This window comes from Prionailurus viverrinus, chromosome E3 (genome assembly GCF_022837055.1).
Source record: "Prionailurus viverrinus isolate Anna chromosome E3, UM_Priviv_1.0, whole genome shotgun sequence".
NCBI lineage: Eukaryota > Metazoa > Chordata > Mammalia > Carnivora > Felidae > Prionailurus > Prionailurus viverrinus.
This window is the reverse complement of record NC_062576.1, coordinates 37,091,007-37,108,296: the sequence shown is the minus strand read 5'-3', so window position 1 is coordinate 37,108,296 and position 17,290 is coordinate 37,091,007. Positions and strand designations below refer to the sequence as shown.

The 17,290-nt window shown below is 42.9% G+C and overlaps 1 protein-coding gene across 1 annotated transcript in view; it reads left to right on the top strand.

Annotated features, from left to right (window-relative positions):
• The window catches only part of RBFOX1 (RNA binding fox-1 homolog 1), a 2,066,153-nt gene that overhangs the window by 484,062 nt on the left and 1,564,801 nt on the right, over nt 1–17,290 (top strand). The window contains exon 4 of the mRNA XM_047839429.1: nt 6,637–6,669. The gene's annotated coding sequence lies outside the window, so the exon portion shown is untranslated. The remainder of the gene's footprint in view (nt 1–6,636; nt 6,670–17,290) is intronic.

Sequence of the window (17,290 nt, the reverse complement as noted above, 5' to 3'; positions counted from 1 at the left end):
TAGGCTTACCTGGGACTCTCCATCACAGTGTCTCAATGTGGCTTCTCCCAGGGGCTTCCGGGTAGTTGAACCTCTGACATGGCATCTGGGGGCACTCAGAGAGGGTTGCCATGGATACTAGTGGAAGATGTCAGTCTTTTATGGCTTAGCCCAGAACTGAAATAACATCCCTTCTGCTCTAATCTGTGGGTCAAGGTAGTTTTAGAGCCCACCCATATTCATGGGTTGGGAACAAAGACCCCACCTCTCAGTGGAAGAAGTACCCAAGAACATTTGGCCAGTTTCAATCCCTACATGTGCCCAAGATGACATATCTGGAAAGTGGTAGAAATAGGTATTGAACCCAGGACTTGACTCTACAACCAGCCTTAGAGTCCCTAGCATCCAGAGAATATGGCCATTGCAGGTAGAGATGCCAGTGTTTACTATTTAAGAGATAACATAAAACCAACAGCACCATGGGGAAGAGTTTCTCTGTTCCCAGTTTACTGAGAAGTAAACTCTCAGATGAGGGAAGTGACCTCACTGCCACTCAGCTGCTGAGTGGCAAGAGCCCCATTTGTCTTATTTCACAGCCCAAGCATGTTTCTGCTTCATTACTCTTTGATGATAGCACCTGAAGGTATTCTGTGTACACCAGTGAAAACAACCCAGAGACTCAGTGAGTTCAAGTAAAGAGTTGACTCAATTTGGTGAAGAATTCAAAACTCGTTGCTGGCCCCGTTGGTCAAGGTGACTTAAATGTTTCCTGTTATCCCAGAATAGATCCTTAGGATCATATCTGAATACAAAGGAGTGCTGAGCATCTCTTATATTTGAGAGAGGGCCAAACACAAGGGCTGAGATACCTCCTCAGGTCTCTTTCAGAGGAACAAGCTAGGTCTGCTATAGATACAGAAGGTCAGAGGTTCTAAGGAGAGAGAGAATGATCAGTGTCAACTTGGAGAAAAGCTGAATTCTGAGGGGATCTTTTGTAGATATTGGGGAGTGAGCAGTAAGACTGTGTGCTCATGCAGCTTCTTTGCTGATGGTCCCTTTCTGCTTATTCAAGCAGAGGGAGAAAATAAGAGAGTGGGTATGAAGGACGGGAACAGCTTCAGTCTCAGCTTTGGTCTCATGAACCAACCAGTGAGTTTCCTCAGTGTCAAGAGGATACCACAGAAGATCAGTGTTTGAGACACCTGGCTCGTGCACCCAAGAGGACCAGCTGCAAAGTGAGGGGAACTTAGCATCAAGAGACTGAATTATGCTGACAGAATTAATCATGAGGAGAAATTGGAAGAGATTGGACAGAAGTGGATTTTCTTTTTTTTTTTTTCAACGTTTATTTATTTTGGGGACAGAGAGAGACAGAGCATGAACGGGGGAGGGGCAGAGAGAGAGGGAGACACAGAATCGGAAACAGGCTCCAGGCTCTGAGCCATCAGCCCAGAGCCTGACGTGGGGCTCAAACTCACGGACCTCGAGATCTTGACCTGGCTGATGTCGGACGCTTAACCGACTGCGCCACCCAGGCGCCCCCAGAAGTGGATTTTCTATCAGGGAACCATGCAGTGAAGAGGTGTGGCCAGGCCTGCTGGCTCTGCTGTCCATATTGTCCTCTTTGACATACAGAATGACGACATGTCCACACCCCCTTGCCATTGTATATGGCCACTTGACTGAGCTCTAGCCAGTAGAATGTGGGCTGCAATGCCTGACATTTCTGGGTCTGGTTCCTAAAGACCACCATTTTCTTCCTCCATATGTTTTCCTCCTCCTGGATGGCTAGTATGAAGATGACCATAGTGACCATGGAAGCCACATATTAAAGATGCAGAGCCTCTTTCAGGCTGAATCCCTGGATGATCATGTGGAGGACAGCTGGCCTGTCATGTTCTTCCACCTGGGACTATTACGTGGGCAAGAAACGAATACCCATTGTGTTGAACCATTACACATTTGGTTCTATTTGTTGCTGCAGCTTCCGTGTCCCTAGCAAATATACGAGGCCTGCACCCATAATTTCCCCCCAAAATTCATTGTGCTCCCATGAAGGTATAGAGAATCCTAGAGACCTGGGTTCAGTTCACTGCTGTACCAGAAAAGTAATTTGACTTATTTGGTCCTTTTCTAGATCCATTTAAAGTGAGCTCTATACGTTGAATCAGCTAATAAATTATTTTGTGTCCTTAAGCTATTTAGAGTTGTTTCTATCCCATGCTATCAAAAAAGGCCTACCACTATCCTTGCAAAAGTAATAGAGTGGTACCCCAAAATGTTCAGCACAGAAGGTTGAGTAGTTTGGAACAACAGAATCCCAGATGGTATTTGGGTATCTCATACTCAGGTGCTTAGGAGACTAAGTGGGTATGCCAGAACAGTGATCTTCCCTCAATCAATTAACTTAGTCCTGGTATCTACTCATCTGTGGGAAGACCTCGGAGGGAATCTATTATCTACATTGTGTGGGCATAATCCGTATATGGGTTTTGAAGACAGTTTTGAAGTCTGATCTGTGTTCAAACCCTGCCTCTGACATTCTATAGTGTGGAAGGGAGCTTAGCATTCCAACCTCAGCTTCCCTGTCTGAAAATGTAGCAGGAGAGCCTGCTGCTAGAGTTGAGGTGAGGATCTCGAGATAATCATGTATGTCAAGTTCCTAGCACAAGCAAGGAGGAAACCCTTAACATCAGCCTTTGCAATTTCAAACACTTACAGAGAAATGGAAGAAGAGGAAGGAAATGATTAAAGGATGGGAAATGGCTGGAACAAAGCTTTAAGGAGTGTCCTGCCGGGAGTTTCCGGCAAGCCTTTTGTGCCTTGTTAGGGTGCACTGAATGGCTCACCTCAAACATGGCTCTAATCATATCAGGCCCCACTGGAAACCCTCTGATGGCTGCTGCTGACAAGATAAAAGCCAAAAGCCTTCACCTGGCACTTACAGCCCCTACAGATGAGCCTCATTCATCCAGCTGGCTTCTGCAGTCCATTCTAGGTGCCTGACATACCACAGGAGATCACAGACGGGCCCCTAGGTCTGTGGGTGCCACATTCCTGAATAAGCCCTGAGCTATGTGTGTTAGAAGTGAATCTAACATAATTAGGACTATAAAATCAACCTCCCCTCAGTGTAGTATCTAGAGGGTTCCAGTAACTTTCACCATTTGCTTCTTCTCTACTTACCTGATAGGTGGAATTATAAATCCTAAGTACTATTTGTCTCCATTTGGCCAAAAGCCACACCACTCCCTATCAATGACCATATGACCCAGTTCATATGAATGGTGGAGAGAGTTGGGTTTAGTTCACTCTTCAGTGAGAACAAGAAACTCAGCATATTTCTAAAGTCTTATTAATATTGAGGCACCATAAAGCTTTATTTTTATCCTATTTTATTTTTTTAATTTGTTTAATGTTTATTTATTTTTTTTTTTTAATTTTTTTTTCCAACGTTTTTATTTTATTTTTGGGACAGAGAGAGACAGAGCATGAACGGGGGAGGGGCAGAGAGAGAGGGAGACACAGAATCGGAAACAGGCTCCAGGCTCTGAGCCATCAGCCCAGAGCCCGACGCGGGGCTCGAACTCACAGACCGTGAGATCGTGACCTGGCTGAAGTCGGACGCTTAACCGACTGCGCCACCCAGGCGCCCCTAATGTTTATTTATTTTTGAGAGAGAGGGAGTGAGTACGAGTGGGGAAGGGGCAGAGAGAGAGAGGGAGACACAGAATCTGAAGCAGACTCTGGGCTTTGAGCTGTCAGCCCAGAACCCGATGTGGGGCTCAAACTCAGGAACCGTGAGATCATGACCTGAGCTGAAGTCAGAGGCTTAACTGACTGAGCCACCCAGGCACCCCAATTTTTTATCCTATCTTAAATTTATGTTTATTTTGACAAGTAATATCTGGGTACATTCTCACTGAAAAAATTTCAAACAATTTGGAAAAAGAAAGTTCCCCACAACTTTTTTCAACCCATCAATTATCAGTCAAGTTCCAGTTTCTTCCTCAGAGGTAGACCTTTGTTAGCTTAATGAGTATTCCTCCTAGACATTTTTCAGACATATATCTATGTGCAGGGAGGCAGGGAGGAGATGAGGAATGTATAATGCATGTAGACTTGAGGGTTTTTTTTAGAGATTGGTACAATTTTGTGTCCTGTTCCCCATCTTTTCTTTTTCATTAATAGCATGTGCTGTCCAGTTTTTCATGTCAGAACACTACAAGAAACATAATATTCTAACTGTGTGTAATATTTTACAATATGGATGTACCATAATTGGTTTGGCTTAGAGGATCATAAATTTGGAGTCCCCAACAGCTAGATCCAGACTACATATGTGCTTTGTTTGGCCAGAACCATAGCTACCCTGTTTTAAATTAAATCCAATGGATTCAGGTAGAGTAGGCAATCTCTGATTTCCACACAGGCCCCACCATTCCCTATTATCTTACAGACAGACCACTTTATACATTTTGATTACTTCCCTGACCCCTGCAGGCATTTGAGTATTCAAACTCAGTGTTTTAGTCATTCTTTCATTTGTGGATGTTTAAAATTTTTTAGAAATGTATTGTTATCTTGAGCAATGCTGCAATCAATAGCCATATCGATGCCTCCCTCTATATATTTACCTAAGGTAGATGTAAGAATTGGATTTGTACAAAATCAGGAGACACACAGGTTAGGAGACACACACTAAAATTATAAAGTGGAGAAAATCCAGGTCAGCTGAGAACTGTGTGGTCCAAGTGCTGCATGAAGCATGGAGAGAGACATACTGCTTAAGACCTGTAGCTGCTAAATATCATGCTCCCCTTTCATATTCCCACTGGTTTTTAGCAGGGAAATGCGTGTCTCTGCAGGTGTACACACACACACACGCACACACACACACGCACACACACACACACACACACACACACACACACACGAGATTGTGTAGCATCCAGAGCATCTGTGGCCAATAGCTTGGGAATCAGCTCTTCTCCCAGCCCCAGTTCTGAAAGGGCTCCAGAGCAGAGGCCAGGAGCAGAGAGGCTCTGAGCTCTGACATTGATTACACCTTGGAGCGTTTCTCCAGGCCTGGCCCCTGGATTCATGGTTTGGCAAGCTTCAGGCCGTGGCTAATGGACTCTCTTGGCTGAGGTCATTTGAAGGCTGGCCTCCCATTTAGGAGGCTAATGATGCGTGAAGCTGCCCACTGGGCAGCAAGTAGCTCTGTCTGAGCTACTTCTGGGCCTAATGTTTAGATGAGGGCTAGACTTGATACCTTGAGGTGAGCGTGGGAGAGGTGCTGCTGGGAGCTGGGCCAGTATGAGCTACAGGGACTGGTCAGCTAATTTAGGAAGACATAGATTCCTAAGCATTTTGTTGGAGTCACAACTGTGAGCTAGTATTGATCAGTATCTTAGTGTGGGCTGCCATAACAAAATACCATAGCCTGGGTGGATTAAACAACAGAAAAATTTGTTTCTCACAGTTCTGGAGACTGGAAGTCCAAGGTCAAGGTACCAGCAGAGTTGGTGTCTGGTGAAGGCTGTCTCCTTGGGTTACAAATGGCCTCCTCCTTTTTCTGTCCTCATATAGCCTTTCCTTAGTACATACAGGTGGAAAGAGAGAGGAAGGAAAGGGAAGCCGGCTCTTGGTGTCTCTTCTGATAAAGATACTAACGCCATCAAGAGGACCCAACCCTCGTGACCTCATCTAAATTGAATTACCACCCAACGGCCCCATCCCCAACTATCATCACATAGGGGGGTTAGAGCTTCATGAGTTTTAGAGTGACATAATTCGGACCATAGCTGTCTGGTAGGAAAATATGGCTGAGTTTGGTCAAGTCAACCTTGGATATGAGATAGAAAGTTTCAAGATAGAAAGCAGAAAAAAAAAATCCTGTGTGCCCCTGGAGAGGAGACCCTTATAGGCTTATATGAACAATGGTGGGTGGTGTCAGAATCAAATCCTTTGGTAGAGAATGGGCTGTGGGTAGGACCCTGAAAGTCCATATGATGTTATCTTGGGTTTTAATTTAATTTCCCCTACTTAATAACATTCTGGGCTTGGAAAAATTAACTTCTTAAAAATCTCATGTTATCATCTATGAAATGGGAATAATAAAAGTTGTCCTGGAGATTAAATGAGTCAGACAAAAAATGTGAAGTTGGCACAATGCTTTATTTTACAATATTTTGAGGCATTTTGAAAACAGAAAACTGTATTTGCTGTAGTTTGTAGTTTTACTTTCCCATAGGACTGATTTGAAACTTTAAGCAAAAAAAAAAAAAAAAACCCCTCAAAAATGTCTTCAATGCCTTTGCCTTTTCAATGTTCATTTAATCATTATCAGTGCACGGGCATTGCACACAGCCCTCCCCCCCCTTTTTTTTTCTGGCAAGATGGTTATAATGTGTTGAAAATATTAATTATCTTCTTCACCTTATACACAGGACTGGAAAAACAAATCTTGTTGCTGTGCTTGGTAGAAGAAAAAGTCCCTTTGTGTGTGTGTGTGTGTGTGTGTGTGTGTGTCGCACTCATTGTCCCCTTGGGTCATAACAAATTATTGATGCCAGTTCCTTTAAAAAGACAATTAATCCAATTACCTTCTTGTTGAATCAATACTAATGTCTTTTTTTTTTCTTTAACTTTCAGGTTTCGACAAGCCTGGCTGCCAGCAAAGCTGAGGTAGGAAATGTGGTTTTGCTATCTCTTTGGAGGACATTTTGATGTGGTTTTCTTCTGTGATGCAGTGAAATAGGTATCCTAGCTGTGATCTTCTCTGTGCAGTCTCCTGGTTGTTTGGATGGGGTGTTGTTAATTGGCTAGTTTCCGTGGTGCTGTGTTTGGGGTTGAAGAGGTATGTGCTGAGTAGTCCTGTAAAGGTGGTTTGTGGTTTCAAAGTCAGGTGTCCTGTTTGATTCTGTCTTGGTGACTTCAGAGTCTGTCTGTATGTACACATTATGATTCCAGCTCCATTAAGATAAGCCCTTGCTTTGGCAGCGAGACCTCCTTCTGTCTCTGTGCTTTTCTCCCATTTCCTCTCTCCTCTTCCTCTCCCTACTCATCCTCTGAGGCACCAAGGGAACTGTGGCTGGTGCTGGTAAGTGATAAAAAAAGATACTGGTCAGAGGTCACCAGCAAGATGACCATCATTGGGACTTGTATGTGATGTCATTTAATGAGTATTTCCAAAATATATCCAGTGCCACAGGGCACTCAGGCTCCTAATCCCAAGTTATTGTGTGGGTAAAACAAACATTGCCCTCAGCTCAGGAGCCTGGGTTCTTTGTGGCCTTGTGCATCACTGTAACTTCTGAGACTCACCCTCCTGGTGTGCCCAATGAGGATAATAACATCTCCTTTGGATCTATAACTTGGGTGTGGAGGCAGATTCTGTCATGGTTCTACAAAATGTAAGGGGAGACCATTGTCAAATAGTGGAAGCCCCAGGTGAATATCTGCATCCTTGGATGCAATAGTTTGGTGTGCAAAAGTTTTCCAGGAACTGATGTGCATTGGTGGTGTAAATGTTACTTTGGATGCCTAGTGAGGCAGATATTTAGGAAGCAGATCATTTGGAGGGTAATGGAGTGGGAAACAAAAGGAAGGGGTGGAGGTAAGGAGCCACTAGTATCACCTGCTTTCCATGATCTTGTGACCAATGACTCAAGCCAGTCATTTACCTCCCCAAACTTAGTTTCCTTGTTTTCAGAATGAGAATGATAATACACATCACATGAGGTTTTTGAGAGCATTAAAATGGCATTGGCAGGGGCGCCTGGGTGGCGCAGTCAGTTGGGCGTCCGACTTCAGCCAGGTCACGATCTCCCGGTCCGGGAGTTCGAGCCCCGCGTCAGGCTCTGGGCTGATGGCTCAGAGCCTGGAGCCGGTTTCCGATTCTGTGTCTCCCTCTCTCTCTGACCCTCCCCCGTTCATGCTCTGTCTCTCTCTGTCCCCAAAATAAATAAACGTTGAAATAAAATGGCATTGGCAGTGTTTACTCTTTTAGTCTGCTGTAACTAGAAATCTACTTTTTGTGTATTCAGCATGAATATATGTAAGGCTTTACACGTATCATCTTATAAAATCCTTATGAAATCTTGTGATGTACACACTATTGTAATCTTTATTTTACAGAGGATTAAATGCAGTCTCAGAAAACACAGTAGCTTTCCCAGTCATTCAACTAGTGAGTGATAGAGCCAGGATTCAAGGTGGGGTACGAAGTATTGGCTCTTAACTGCCATGCTATGTGTCTTTGTTCAGGCTGCTGTAACGTGATCACATAGAATGGGTGGTTTAAACAGCAGGAACTAATTTCTCACAGTTAGGAAGGTTGGGAAATCCAAGGTCAAAGTGCTGGCAGATCTGATGTCTGGTGAGGATGCTCTTCCTGGTTTGCAAGATAGCCACCTACTGGTTGTATCCTTGTATGGCCAGAGAGCAGAGAGAGGAAGCAAGCTCTTCTGTCTCTTCTTAGAAGGGCACTAATCCCATTCATAAGGGCTTCACCCTTATGATCTGATCACTCAAAAAGGCCCCACCTCCTAATACCATTGCACTGGAGGTTAGGATTTTAACCTATGAATTTTGGGAGGACACAAACATAAAATTCCCCAACACTACATAAACCTGGTGCATAGTGGGTGTTCAGTAAATGTTAGCAATGTCAATCCTTAAGGGCCAGTCCTGCTTTCTAGATCATACCCGAATGCCTGTCCCTCCTCTCTGGTCAGCACCACGGACAGCTGCCTGTTTCTTGTGACCTTCGTCTTGCATTCCCTTAAAGGGTCTCACATTTGTGTCCCATTTGGTGATTTAAAACAAACAACAATAAAAACACCTTTACATATGTTATCCTTTTTCAATTTCACAGAAATGGCATATGGGAATATATTGTTCCTGCCATTTTCAGATTTAAAAATGAAGTTTTAATGATCTGGTAATTCCATGCCTACTTGTGTGCCCAAGAGAAATGAACGCTTATGCCCAGCAAAAAATGTCCACAGGAATTTTATCATAGTCAAAAACTGTAAACAAACCACATGTCCATTAATAGGACAATAGATAAATAAACTGTGGTATATCCATGCAATGAGTACAAGACAGCAATGAAAAAGAATTTTTATATATCTATGAAACAGCAATCTCAGAAACATGTTGAGTGAAAAAAATGAGAATGACAGATTACACTGTGATTTTATTAACATGCATTTAAAACCAGCATTCCTCTCTGGTGATAAAAGTTAACAATAGTAGTTACCTCTTGGAGGTGCTGACTGAGCAGAGGCTCAAGAGAAGTTGTTGGGATGATGGAGATACTCATCACCATTACCTGGATGTGGTTACACAGGTAACCAGCACATGTAGAATTTATAGAGCGCCATGTTAAAATTATGCACTTTATAGTATGAAATTTGTATACCAAGAGGAGGAGGAGAAAGGAAAGGAAAGGAAAGAAAATATAAACATTAAAAATATAAAACAGGGGCACCTGGGTGGCGCAGTCGGTTAAGCGTCCGACTTCAGCCAGGTCACGATCTCGCGGTCCGTGAGTTCGAGCCCCGCGTCGGGCTCTGGGCTGATGGCTCAGAGCCTGGAGACTGTTTCCGATTCTGTGTCTCCCTCTCTCTCTGCCCCTACCCCGTTCATGCTCTGTCTCTCTCTGTCCCAAAAATAAATAAACGTTGACAAATATACCTTAAAAAAAAAAAAATATATATATATATATATAAAACAGGATAATGAAAAAAAAAAGGATGATCAGGTGGAAAAGGTGGGATAAAAGTGTAGGAATGCTCAACATATAGACAAAACTGTAGATCAAAAAAAGCCGAAATTCACTCACTCATCCCTTGCTTCCTTCCTTCATTTTTGCTCCAGATTCTATTTCCCAGATGGAACAGGTTTTAAAAAACACACGAAACTTTTTCTCCTAACCATTGTTTCTAAGACTAAATTTTAATTGCTGTAACCTGATCATATTTTTTGCACTACTGCAGGGAGGTAACCTTTTATTAATTGAATTTCTAATGGCAATTCATCAAAGCGAGCGATCACCGTTATTTAATGCATGATCCATATTCATGGCATGTTCTGTTAGGTAAATAATAGTGGCTCTGGGAAGGTGCTTCTGTGAGGTCTGTTCCTTCTCAAATGACTTTCTTTTTTCCTAAGTACAAACAGTTGTAATTTAAGCAGAACAAACCCCACCTGTGGAGGAGTCATTGGTTAAAGGGAGACAAGAAGAATTACAAACCCACAGAATCAGTGAGAATGAATGGCTTTGCCAGTTCCCTTTCTCTCTACAGATTGACAGTGAATATGTGAATAACGTTTGCTAAATCTGGACTTTGAAAACATGACAGCAAGCTGTTTGTGCCAATAATTTTTCATGGCATATGCCACCCCTCCCCGCACCACACACAGTTTTAATAAGATGGCACATGGACTATTGAGAAATGTTAAAACCCTGCAGAGGAAAGAGCTTTATCTTCTGACCAAATTCTGCCCAGCAATGTTTATGACAGCTGAAGAATTTATCTTAAATTCCCTCTGCTAGCCGCAAAGCACATGGCCCTTTGTCTCTGAGCAGCCTGTAAGAACCAAACTAAGATGTCACATACATAATATAACAGATAAATGGCCCAATTTCCATGTCCACATGATGAATGGAATGCAAGTTCAGCACACACATATTTGCACATTAATTGGCCCTGCATGGTTCCATTTTGTTCCTAAGTTGCTACTGTATGTCTCGTGGTCTCCTTCCCCTTCAGAATCATTAAGCTTGTTTTATCGCACAAATGCATACACATTTCCCCCCTATTTATCGTCACGCAGCTTGCCCTGCTGAGAGAGAACCAAGTAACCTGGGCATAGCCATCGGATTGCAAATGCCTACATCTGAGTTCTCTCCACCATCAACTGCACATTAACACAAAGATCTGAGACCCAGCCCCACAGTTGGTTATGCTGACAGGCAAACAAAGGAGGTTGCAAGCGAGGATGTTTGGAAAAAAAATCATTTCTATTCAGTTAGCAGTTGGTTTCTTGCCTCACCTTAATGATTTCCTGTTGATAGTTTAATGGCAATATAAACCCAGTGGAGGGCCTCAATTTTGATAAATTGGCCTGCTCCTATTTCATGGCAAAGGAACCGGACTGAGATTGATTGATATTATAGTTTTGCCATCCCAAATAATTGCAGTGGCCAACAGTGCAGGTGGTAAAGCCCAGGGGCCTTCAGGAAACGTAGGTAGAACCTCCCTCCCACTAATCCTTTTTTCCTTCCAGAAGGAAACTTTATCCCAGGCCAAGGAATCATTTATTTTTCCTGTCTCAACCCTGAGTCTCAGGGCTTCAGAGCCCTGTATGCGCTCTGGCCCGTGTGGGGAGAAACCAGTACTTTGAAAAGGGACTGAGTTTCTTTGTGGGCAAAAGATCAATCCTGGCCATTTCAGGTCACCTGAGAAGCCAGAATATTTTATAAAGAAAAGCTGAGCTATTGCATGGACAAGGTTACAGTGCAAAGAACGCGAGCGTTGAAGTCTCTTCGATGATGTATGAATCATGAGTCCACATCTTACAAGTCAGGTGCCTATGGGCAAGTCACTTGCCTGCCAAATAAGTTTCTCATCATTAAATTGGGGAAAATTAAACCACCCCAAAGGTTGGTTTGAATTTTAGAGCTTGATAATCTATATGCATTGCCTAAGATAGTACCTGTCACAAAATAAATATTCAGCATTTATTATTTTATTTTCTCACACAACTCCTGTCTTTTATCTATTGTATAAAGCAAGACAGTGTATAAATAAGCTCATTCAAAATTTACTTTGAGACCTGTAACTTTGAAAACTTGCTGTGAAGGTTTTGTACCATGGCCGACCCAGACCCTAGCCAGGCAGAAGTTTAGTTACATGGCTTAATTCATATTAGAGTTCATGGCCCCTTTCTCTCTACCAAAAACAAGATCCACTTGAAGATTAGCAACTTTCCAATGGGCACTCTTGGCCTTGTCTGATTTTACCTAATTACACTTTGATAGTCCTCCCTGTCCTTGAAGCCAGCTTAAAACAATGTTTTACAGAACCTTAACAATCACCTGGCTTTAATTCAAGGGCCTAGAATTCTCAGTTGGAGATATTGTTGGCATGTTTTTAATTTGATGGATATTTAACTGACAGCATTTATATACTAGGCACAGCACTAGGCACTGGACACATATAGAACTTTGATGCGCAGTCACACCCGCAAAGAACACGTGTTCCAAAGTGGGGTGGGAGGGTTATATCCTAAATCCTATGGTCTCCATTGTTTTATGAGCACCAGAGTATTCACAAGAGTGAAACTCTCTCCTTAAGCTGTACTCCATATTTGGGAAGTTTTGAATCTGAGTTCAAATGTCAGTAAGTTAGATAGGAGTGAGGTATCGGGCTTCCCATATAAAGACTGGAGCCTTGAAAAGTAAATTAGGTCATCATCTAGTAAAGAAAAGTGGAGAACATGAGAAAAGGTACAGATGGCAAAGAGTTCGCATGGTCAAGGAATGAGCATTAAAGGGAGTGTGGGAGCAGCAAAGGAGAGTGGAAGTGATCATAGTGAACATGCAGAAACCAAGGCCAAGTATCCTCATGCAAGTCAAAGAGGAAGAGGTTACACGGAAGAGGTGAGGGTACTGAATAATTCACTAAGGTCAAGGAGAGTGAGCACTGGACTGATGGCACTGGGTTTGGCAAGTATACAATCCTCAGTGTTCTCAACAACAACCTTCCCATTGTAGGTTGTGGAAATAGAAGTTAGATTTGGTGGCTTAAGGAATAAATGGAAAGAGAAGACACATAAGCACAGTATATACCAGCCTTTCAAGGGCCACGTGACTGAGCCAAGCGAATGATAGCCTCTTTGATATGAAGGAATTTTGAAGATGGCAGAGGCTTGGGTGTATTATAGCCCTGGAGGACAGGCCTCAGAGGTTATGATGATAGGATCAGAGCATAGATGGGGTTTACCCACTGATGGTGACCAAAGTATCCCTGAGGGTATGTGCTTGGATCCCCATTGTATCACCAGGGCTCAGCACCTGTGCCAGAGAACTTTGGTATTAATGGGACTGAAAAAAGGACATTTTTCCTCTGTGACATTGAGAAACAGAAAACGGAGAGTAAGTATGGATACATTTGAAGGAAGAGAAATTGAAAGCTGTTATGTCTGGAAGCTTTCATTGTCCCAGCGAATAGTAGGGGAAAATTTATGTGCTGAGAATAAGGGGAGCAGAGGTAAAATTGGTGGTTAAAGAGGAAAGATAAGCAGAAGGAGGGAACATGATGGTGGGAGGCTGATTGATTAGGGAGTTCTGTCTGGCAAATCAGCATGGGTAAGCATCTGAGCAGGAAGAGGAACAGGAACTGCCAGCAGCAGTACTGAGCACCGTGGCTGTCATTCACTACGTGCGTAGCGAGTGCCAAGCACTGTGTTGTCTTCCCAACAGTCTTTAAAATGCATGTCACTGTCTACGTTGTACAGAGAAGGAAACCAACACTGAGCGGTGGTGTAGGCTGACCAAACTTAACCAAAGAATTAAACAACAGGGCCAGTGTGTGAATCAGTCTGTTTCACTGCAATGCTGGGATTGCTTCCATTGTGAACATAACTGTTGTGAGGATGTAGTGTGGAGTTCAAACCCCGGCTCCGTCATTTCTTATCTCTAGTCCCTGCTAGCGGCAAAACTCAGCGAAATTACTTAACCTTTGCATGTTTCATTTGTCTTCTCCATAGAATGAAGATAATTAAAGAATGAACCTTATAGCTTTTTTGTGAAGGTGAAAAGGCATAATATAGGGTATGGAAGGCAATTACCATATTACCTAATGCATAAATAGCTCTTAATATATTCCAGTCATCATAGTTGTTTTTATTAGTATCATTGGGAGCTCATTCTAAGCCACAATAGGAAATAGCAGAGGAGCCAGCTAGAACCAGTTTGTAGCCTCTAAACCAAATGGAAGCATTAGTTCCAAAGCCTTCCAAAAACACCTTACTCCATGGAAATTAATTAAGGGTTCCTGGAAAAGGTGAGCAATTAAAAAATTCTCTTTCCATTAGTTTTATCAGAAAAAAAATGGGTGTGAGTTTTTGAGGATGAGTTAGAAGGATCTCATTATTTGCATGTTGCAATGAGTTAATGAAGCAAAGTAAGTAACCAAAGGGGGGGAAAAAGCATATTTTATAGACCTTATATTATTAATTTAGCCCTTACAAGAACCCTATGAAGTAAATACAATTACTGTTTTCCTGTTTTACAGATGAGCAAACTGAGGCTCAAGGTAGTTAGTTAAATGAGTCACAGAGGTAGCAGGAGGAGGATCAGGAATCATATCCATGACTGTTAGCTGAGGTGACAAGGAGGGGAAGGAGGGGAAGCTAGCAGTTACCTCTCATCTCTTGGAAGCAAAGTTTGGGCTTTTCAACTCTTGAGAGAAAAATCCAGTCTCTCCTCTTCTGAATTTTCTCTTCTTGCAAGCTTTCACAGCCGCAGCTCAACCAACCTCATTGACTCTCTGTTTTAAGATTTTGTGAGTGTTCTGTGATCACAAAACTCATTCCCACACCATGAATTATTTCGTACAGTTTTGACACCATTTATTTCCATAGCATTATACATTCCAACCTTCTGACTGTTTAAGATCAAAAGATGTGCTCCAGGCTCACATTTCACTCTCGCTCTCAGATGCAATCCACTAAATTGGACTGAACAGTGGAGGCTCCAGCCTGTCATAGTCTGTAATGTTGCATAATTCCAAGGGCTCAGCATGTTTTATCAATGGTGAAGGAGAAATGGACTTAGCCACAGTGGGAGGGCTTCTGTGGAGGAGATAGGAGAAGGCTTGGAAATAGCAGCTGAAGGGCAGTGTTGGGATGTTCAGAAGCACCCCAGGGGGGTAGGGAGTTCCACTGGTTGACTGTGGAAACGAAGGGCAAGGGCAAAGATTAACAAAGGGTCATTGATGAAGGAGGAGGTCCAAGTAGGCAACTACTTGGGTGTCTGGAACTGAGCAGACTTTGTATACATTAGCAGATGGACCTCTTTGGGGTCCATGCATTAAGTCAACAAACTTAAAGAGCATCTACTATTCTATAGCTATACCTTTAAACCTTGGTCACTTAAAATCAGTAAGACATTTTCCTTCCCTGAAAGAGCCTGTAATCAAGTTTAATATGTGGACGGGTGAACAGATGTTTTTAGCAAAGTTCTAAAGTAGAGCAGGGATCACGGAGAGAGTGAACACCTACATGGGATGATCAAGTCTCCTGGGACTCTCGAGAGACTTCCAGAAGAGGTGAGGCTTCCTTTCCCACCCATCCATGTGCCCTAGCTCTAAGATCATAATGAGGTATTGAAGACTCTATACCTGGGTACCACACTCTATGGCATATTTCAGTAATCTGGAACAAGTCTGAGAAGCAGCAAAGAGACTGCTCTGGGTTGACTATGTATGTGAGTAAGAGGAGAATTGGAAAGTCAGTTGGACATGTAGATTGGCATGTGATAATGGGACATTGGAAGGGACTCTTCATGATGGTGATAATGGTAGGTGCTAGTGGTGGTGAGAACAGCCAACATGTGTTGAGTGCCCACTGTATGTGAGGGAGAGTGCCAAACATTTTTCATGGACTACCTTGTTTGTTCCTTCCAACAAACTTGGGTGGATGAGTGTTACTATAACCTTCATATAATGGGTGAGAAAACCAAGGCTCACAAGAGTTGATAAGATCCATCCAAGGCCATATGGCTAGTAGAGAGAATTAGTACTTGCTTCTAGGCAACTTGCCTTCTGAACTAACCACCCAGCTAAGATGGGGGAAGCAGACTTCAAAACCCCTTTGGGTTAAAGTCTGCATTGCTCAGCACAAACCTCTCATGACAAATGATGCTCACACACTTTGGAGAAACTTCATGACTGTGTCTGATTCTCGGCACTAATGTAGCTTGACTTGAGGCTGATATCTCACTTATCTGACCAGAATGACAATTAGGGGGGGAAAGAGTTATTGCTATTCCGGCTTCCTCTACTGAGCTATGAATAAATGATGATAGCTGTGAAATAGTGTGGTGTTTAGATCGTTTCTGGTAAATTAAAAAAAATAAAAATTGAACAAAGTGGTAATCCATGCAGCCATTTAAATAAGAGGAGTGGAACAAAATTAGTAAACTCTTTTAGTGTCTTTCTGGCCTTGTCATTCTAATGTAATTAGTCTGCAAAAATATTAATTAATACTCAAACAGCTGACACGTTTTACATGTTGATTTGGGATGTGTTAATTATGTTTTCTACTTTGCCCTCTTACTGTCCTCAGTAGCAGCATAGGCAGAATTCTGATCCTAAGGCCCCCTCCTTACAGATTGGCAGCCACGTAGATACTGAGAGCCCATGTGCCGTGCTAAGAGCTACTTGTACCTTTGGGAAGAAGGAGAGAAAATGCTGTATAGAAATGTTATGTTAGTGGTTTTAGCTAATATGGGTGCTGACTGCAAACACAGTATCCCAAGAAGGTTTCTTGAGTTCCAATGAGTCAATGCTGTTCTGGGTCAGCAGGGTTTTCAGATAGTAAGCCAAAGGTGGAAAGAGGGACTGCTGAGCACCTTTCCTTGAATTGCATTCAGTCCTCATACTGGAATCTTCCCAGATCTTGCAAATGGATTGCATGAACCTGTACCAGAGGAAGGTGCTGAATTTTTGGCGTGTCTCATGGCAGATCACCATTGCCATGATTAGGAGTTATCGTCCATTGCTCTGTGGTTTTCTTAAACATTAGTCAGGGGAGGCTAGGCTGTGCTGAAGTCACAGGTCAAGCAGGAAGTCTCAGTGGCTTGCCCATCAGAGATTTACTTCTCCCCCATGCTGCATGTGCAGTCAGCATTGGGTGACTCTCCATGGAGGGATCAACCAGCACAGTCTGCTTCTACCTGTGGCTGCCTCATGTCAACACACACCTCTGCCATCAATGTGGCAGGGAGCTAAAGAGAACACGGAATCTCTCTTGTGTTTTTCATCATCTTAGTACACAAATCAGATACATCACTTTCACCCACAGTCTGCCACCTAAAACTCATCCCACGGCACTTATTGCAAGGGCTCTGGGATATGTGCGGAGCACAGGAATATTCCATAAGAATTAAATGCTTGCCCCAGTGTGATAATGATGATGGTAATCATGATGTTGAGTGTCATCCCAACCATTGTGTTTTACCAAGCCCTATACTGTGGCTACCTGCCAGGTACCTGTTTTGTACTTTCTTTCA